We start from the raw sequence: 7,394 nt of genomic DNA, 5'->3' as shown, positions 1-7,394 counted from the left end.
GTAACCCCTAAAGTAACTAACCCCTGACCGAGTAACCCCTCAAGTAATAACCCCTGACCGAGCTGAGTAACTCCTCGAGTAACCCCTAGAATAATCCTTGAACGAACCCCTCAAGTAACCCCTGATTGGGTCACCCCTCGAGTAACCTCTGACCGCGTAATCCCTTACCGAACCTCTCAAGTAATCCCTGGCCATACCCCTTAAGTAATCCCTGAGCGAGTAACTCGAGTAAACCCAACCACACAGCGTGTCTAGCCACATATAAAAGTTTGTCATATAATATTGTATTTCGTATATCACACACAAATAATGTTATATCTTTTTTTTCCTCTATGGCCTCTAAAAACACTTGAAATTTAACTTGAAACTTCCAAAAATAGGATTTTTGATATTCCCATATAGTGATCCTATAGTGGTTAGCCACACACATATACTCCCTATGTCCTAGAATGACTGGCACAAATAAACTTTGCATACATGTCGATGCAATAGTTGACCTAATTTTCTATATAATTAAATATCAACAAAAATTATAAACTTTTCAAATATGAAAACTTATGATAATATCTATTCAAAAACTTGTTTCATGATAAATTATGAATTTTTTACGTTTATAAAAAAAATAAAAATTAAAAAATAAAATTGGCAGTCAAAGTTAATCTTATAAATAGAGGAAAAAAGTCTAACGTGTCGGTTATAATGGAATGAATGGAGTAAAGGTTAATGTAAACCTTTGTATTTAAAAATGAGAATTATAGTTTATTTTATAAGGTGGTACACATACAAGCCCTAATTATATATTTTTTTATATGCATTTATTTATGTACATCATGCAAATTTATTTGAGTTAAATAAATTCATTCTTATGCACACTCATCACTCTGACTAGATACATAGTGCAACATATAATAGTATATGTTTTATGCATGCATGAGTGTGTTGTGAGTTTGACTTTAAAGTAGTTGTCGAATAAATGATTTGATTATAGGTGTAGCAAAAAGTTAAAAAACTTGTTATAGTAATTAAGAGATTTCGGGTTTATGAAATTTGTAACAAAATATTACAGCAAAAATTGAATTATACATAGTTTATCTTATTGATTGTATTATTCACAAAGCATCACATCCATTTATATTACAAGTCTAGAACATATGCAATAGCCATAAATGATCTAATAAGGAAAGCAAATATATACTATACAAAATAAGAGAATATACTTTGCTTGATTAAGCAATCTAAAGCCAAATAATATGGACTAAATCGCTAAATATATGCTGAATATCCGTGAATAATATTGATTGAGAAACAATATTAAGCCCGTTCAAAAAAAAAAAAAATTTAAGCAAGTCAAAGATATTATATATGTTGGAGTATCCTAAATAATAGGATCTTTGTCAATTATACATTTTACTAAAAAAAAAATAATAATATATAAAAAACTAAAACAGGGACATGTGTCAGCTTTAGAACTAGTGTACCCTGTTTTAGTATAGTATAAAGAAATGCATGGAATAGTAACAACTAGCATAGTACCCGTGCGATGCACGGTTTTATATATCAAATTATTAATTATTAATCCCGTAGAAAAAAAAAAAGATAATTCAATTAATTAGTAATAAAGGGCTCATTTACTAATGGTCGATACAAAAATAAAGGAATGTAATTTGAATAGTATTTTAAGTTATTAGTATTTTTTTATAATTAAATTTTTTTAATTGAAAAAATAAATCAATATTGATCCACATAATTATATAAGAGAAGTAGATTCATTCATTTTCCATCTCCCATAGAAAAAATAAATTAAAATTTTCTTGTCATATCTTGTGCTTCATTAACTACAACCTAATATGAAGTTTATATTTTATCCGTGGTATTCACCAAAATCTTTAATTATTATTATCATTATTATTGATTTAGCATAAATTTAACTAGAATTTTTTTTTTTTTTTTACTTTTAGATGTATATTTTTAATCTAAGTTAATATAATTTTACTTTAGGTTTGTATATCAAACATCTTGAAACTTTAAATTTATTTTAAATTACATTAGATAGTAGTCTTAAATTACATAGCTAGAATGAAAATAATAATTATAGAAATGGAAAGTATATGGATCAAAATAATCCAATTATATTATATGATTTGGTGAATTTTTATGTATAACTTATAATTGGTAATGGCATTGGCTAAAAAAAAAAGGAAAAAAAAATAGGGAAGAAATTTTGGAGGGAATAAACAGCACCAGAAAATAACAATACACTGTCTTTCCTGGTGTTTGTTTTAGTATTATGTTATTGATATTGAATTGCATGGAATTGTAACCAAATTAAATATATTTCTTCATATTAACCTGCTATTCAAACGCTTTCTATTCAAAGGAAATATAAATTAATATTATTATTAAATTGATAAGCGTGTTGTATCAAAAAAAAATAATAATAATAATAATTCTGATAAGTGTTTCGGGGGTAAATAATGGGACCTTCGGATAAGTTCTTTTTTGTGGGCTAAAGACTTATCTCAACCCAAATGATAACTGGGACGAGGATTTCCTACACATCAAACACACGTAAACTGGCCTCGGGAATTGTGCCGAGAAAGGTCACCGCGATGCCGAAATCAGTATAGTGTTTAGAGAGAGAAAGTTATGCAAGAGTATTAATTGCTTGAGGCTTATGTGAATGAATTTAGAGAGTGGAGAGTGAATGCTTTTATACCTTGCTCAATAGATAAATGGGTTGTTGTGCCAAGTGGAATGAGCCTTTGACTGATTTGGCATGCATTTTGAGTTAAACCTTGTCCTTGGGCTTGTAATTAAAACATTTAGTAAATTGGACCCAAACAATAAGTGTGTAAATGTGTAATAGATAAACAAATGTATATTAACTCGTGTTAACCCAACCGTGTATTTGTTTCCAAAATTCCAATCCAACTCGTTTCAAACAGAACCCCCACTTTGATTACACCCGCCTTGATATATAAATCAGTTTGATTTGAAGATGTACATAAATCAACCAAGTCGGACGAACTCGGCGACCCAAATCAACTTACCAGCAAAATGAACCAGTTATGAACAACCGAAAACCAAACCGTAAACCCAAATTGACAGTGCGAAACTGCTAATTATATTGGCCTGTCCTTGAGATAGAGTAGATCTGTATAGTGTATACCCTTTCACTTAAAAAAAAACTATCTCAAGAGCATTTATGTTCAGCTACTCATAAAACCATGACCTGTAATAGATGGTCCTGGTAAGCTTTCACCTCCAAATCATGAGCCAAGGAGTAACAGAGAATTTCAGGCTAAGCTCGTACTTGAGCCAAGACTTAGCCTCTCCATTGAGGCTAATTATGATGATCAATTCAGCAAAACGTCAGGTACAAGGGTTGATTGGATTGTGAAGGTTATTGAGAGTTGCAATGAGGAGAATATGAAGCTAGAGCAGCTGTATGCAATGCAGAATTGACAAACTGTTTTAAACATCCCCGATGCAGGTGTGTTTCTCACACTACAATACTGGACATACAGATAATGAACATATATAGACTAATGGACACATCAAGTTTCATATCATGATGATAAACAAAACAATGTTAACTAACACCAACTATATTACCAATTGTCTAAACTCATGGTGGTGACACTCACCATGCTTTTGTTTTTACTAAAACAATAAAGCAGTAACAGTGCTCCATCACAGAAGTAATCTACTGGTGCTTCTGCTGCTGATCAAAATAACCATTCAATTTGGAGTTGGATTCTCTTCATATGCTTCAGTTTATAATGATGTAAACATAGGTTATATTATACTTATGCTTAAGGATGTTGTAATGGTATAGGTTAGACTAATCCATTTACCCATTGTGCAACTGTGCTCGTAAAACCTCAACTGTTAGCATAACAGTGAAGTGTATTTCATTCTCATTATGACTGTACTGCTTGTGAAATTGTAAAAGGTTAATTCATTCTGGCAACCACAAGCTTTCGATTGTGATGGCAGATGGAGGTAGAAGCTGCAGACCTACAGTGCTCAGAGATGATACTAGTGCACCAGAATTGCAAGTGAGACTATGAGAGGGACTGCGGAAGAGCAAGAGCAAGAGCAAGAGCAAGAGCAAGAGACAGGAGAGAGAAAAGGTTGGGAATTTTTTCACTGTTAGAGGTAGCCTGTGGTGGTGATAGTTTCTTATGATCATCAGCAACAATCAACGACACTCCCAAGTGTGTTGAAATTGGTAACAATTTTTGGACTTCTAATGATACGTGTTCATGTTGTATATCCGAACTCTGAACTACTCGGGCACTGTTAATCCTTGGCTGATAGGCAACACTGTTACGCACATCAAGCAACCCTGAAGTGCCTGGTATCCTGATAAATGAAAGACCTCCAGCCATCCATTGCGCTAAAGGAACCTCAGAATGCTTCAATTTGATGACTCAAATCTCATCAACATATACGGACAAGCAGAGATCATGTTTAGCATTCAGTACTTTTAAAGACCATAACAGAAATTCAACGATGACAGCTGTTCTGTACTGAAGGCTCAAACCTAAGTCTTCTAGGACTGATAGAATTACAAAGTTCATTAAGTCAATGCACCAAACAGAAATTTCCTCAGTAAGACCACAAAACTAATTAATTGATTTATACTGGATATTATAAAAATAAATAAATAAATAAATAAATAATGAAAAAAAGCCTGTAAGTTACAGCCTTTACATACAGAAAAACACCTGAATTTTCACCAAAGAAATCAGAACATCCCATCAAAAACACCACATCACTCATAGGTATTTCTCATCAGTCATCACAGCTCAAAACTTGGAAGCACAGAGAGATACTATGTGACTGACAATGATACCTTCAACCCTAATTAGTCTGCAGTAAGGACAGAAATGGTAGATTGGAAATGCTACTTGAAACATTTCTTTTTTCAAAGGATGCACTCAATAAAAGAAGCATATCAGTTGGCAGTTGCGCTATATATACACAGAACTATCCTAGAGGCCCTAGAAAATTGCTCATCCACTCAGATCCACCAAACAACCACTGTTCAAACTCTTTATACCTCTCTTTTTAAGAACAATAAAGACATTACAAGCTACCAAGCTAGGAAATCAATCATGAAATCACCTGTTCTAACCAGCATACCCTGAAGTCAAGACAATATGGATCTAGTTCAACCTCTATGCCTCCATGATAGATGCATCAGCTTCAACAATTGCCTAGATTAATCCCATGCTTAAGTAATTCTATGCCGTACCAACAATCTATTACTTCCAAGTCTTATCAAAACTTTCACACTGAATCTACACAAAACTAGCAGACTAAGATTTATCAGTAAGCCATGAAGATTCTTAAGTATTAAAAGCACCATGATCTCCTATGAGAGACTAAACAAAAGAGAAATGTTAGCACCATGATCTCCTAAGAGAGACTAAACAAAAGAGTAATGTCACGGTGATGCATATGTTGCCCCAATATATCAAATTCAACTCCTATCAAGGCAACATGCTCCTATGAAAGCAACATACATAAAGAGGCCAGAATATATCAAACTTCAGATCAATTATAAAGCTTGTGAAGAATACCAATGGCAAGATCAATTGGCATGATTCATCTAACAAGATGCATTGTCAAGATCAATATCCATAATGGATGGCTACCAACCACCATCCATCGATGAGACTAGCACAAAACCTCACTAGTTTTATGCGATTGGGCCTTGTTATATGAACCTACTATAACTATATTGCCAGCTATTAGTAACACGATACAGTTCTTACTAAGCTTAGCATTGTAGTGAAACTAAAATCAAACACCAATCCTCCACTTAAGCATCCAATTCACTTCATCACACTACATCACAAAAGAAGTTGAGTGTTGTATGGTACCATCCAAAGCTAAACTATAGTTACTAAAACAGTAAAACTACAGTCAATTATACAAAACATTTTCTATTAAACCATCAATCCCCTACTTTTCTTACTTCCAAGCTATGTTACTCGGTCTCTTTATTTTACTTCAAGTACCCATGTCGGACCCTCGACACTTTGACACTTCATTTTAATTCAAAATTTAGTATATTTGTCATAAACTAGCTAGTTTGGACACTTGGACACATAGCCATGTTGGACATTGGTACCTAAGTCTAAGTAACAGCTTCCAAGTTCCAACATTAATCATAAAACCAAACAAACCAACAATTTCGTGACAATTACAGAAAGCGAGTCAATAACTAATCAAGTAATCATATCACCTTTAGCCTCATTTCACATGAATTTGACAACTCTGAAACATTTCTTTCTTAATTTCATCAATTGCAATACTAATAACCGTGCTACAATACAAGTCATACATTCGCCGAATTCATAAATCTCTATATCAAGATGAAATCATTGTAATAAACTAAACGATCAAAATCCCACAATACGAATTCCTCAAAAGCTACAAACACTTAGATCATGTACTAGTATTCAATATAATATAATTACGATCGCAAATAAGCAGGAATCTTAATGCGAATAAAAAGCATACTCATAATATACGCGATAACAACAGAAGTAATCCCAGCAGAAGCATACGAAACCCTAACACTCCGAGCCCGATTCTTGTCAACGGCAAGGTCCATGAGAATAATCCCAATTCCACCAAGAACAAACATGAACCCAGAAGACAATCCTTCGATAATGTACTGCCCGTTAACCCGACCCGGAAGAAAAACAACGGGTTTGACGGCCCCAGTGAATTGATCTTGGGTTGACCCGATACCAGGTGGTTCGACGATGACGTCATAGACGATGCCGGAGACTACCATGAAGTAGGTGAGGAGGATGAGAGAGAAGACGGTCATGGAGGAAGGAAGGGAGAATGATGGGAGTTTGAGGCGAAGGCGAGGAAGATGGAGGAAAGAGAAGGGGATGATTCGGAGGATGTGGAGGATTGGATCGAGTGAATCGATTGGATCTGAGGGTGAATTTGGGTTTGTGGATTGATGAGCTAGGGTTTCTGATTTGATCGCCATTGTTGATGTTGATGGAGCTTTCTCTCTCCTACTGTGTGTAACAGTGTAAGGTTGATGAGAGGGAAATGGGGAAGTGAAGATGTGTTTGGGGGTTTTAGTTTTGCTAAAACTTGATATATGATAACCCGATTTACATACTTAAAATAACTGGACTAAAACCCGAATTAATGGTTGAGAAGCGGGTGACGGGTGAAGTGGATGATGGATTGGATCAGATGTGGATGATGATTTTTTTCACTCGCTAATAATCCACCCACCCGTTTAACCTACATAAAGGTTTTAATCTATGAATTCTAATTTAAAAAACTAAAAATATAAAAATGTTATAAAATTAAAGAGTAAGAGGAGAAATTAGGGAGAGAATAGATCA

At 34.0% G+C, this 7,394-nt stretch overlaps 1 pseudogene; it reads right to left on the bottom strand.

The window, feature by feature from the left end:
- Nucleotides 1–6,290: 6,290 nt before the first annotated feature.
- LOC145634654 (uncharacterized) lies at nucleotides 6,291–7,132 on the bottom strand (annotated as a pseudogene).
- Between the last annotated feature and the right edge of the window lie 262 nt (nucleotides 7,133–7,394).

This window comes from Chenopodium album, chromosome 6, assembly GCF_948465745.1.
Source record: "Chenopodium album chromosome 6, dcCheAlbu1.1, whole genome shotgun sequence".
Lineage (NCBI taxonomy): Eukaryota > Viridiplantae > Streptophyta > Magnoliopsida > Caryophyllales > Amaranthaceae > Chenopodium > Chenopodium album.
Note: the sequence above shows the minus strand (reverse complement) of the source record. Positions and strands in the feature narration are given on the sequence as shown.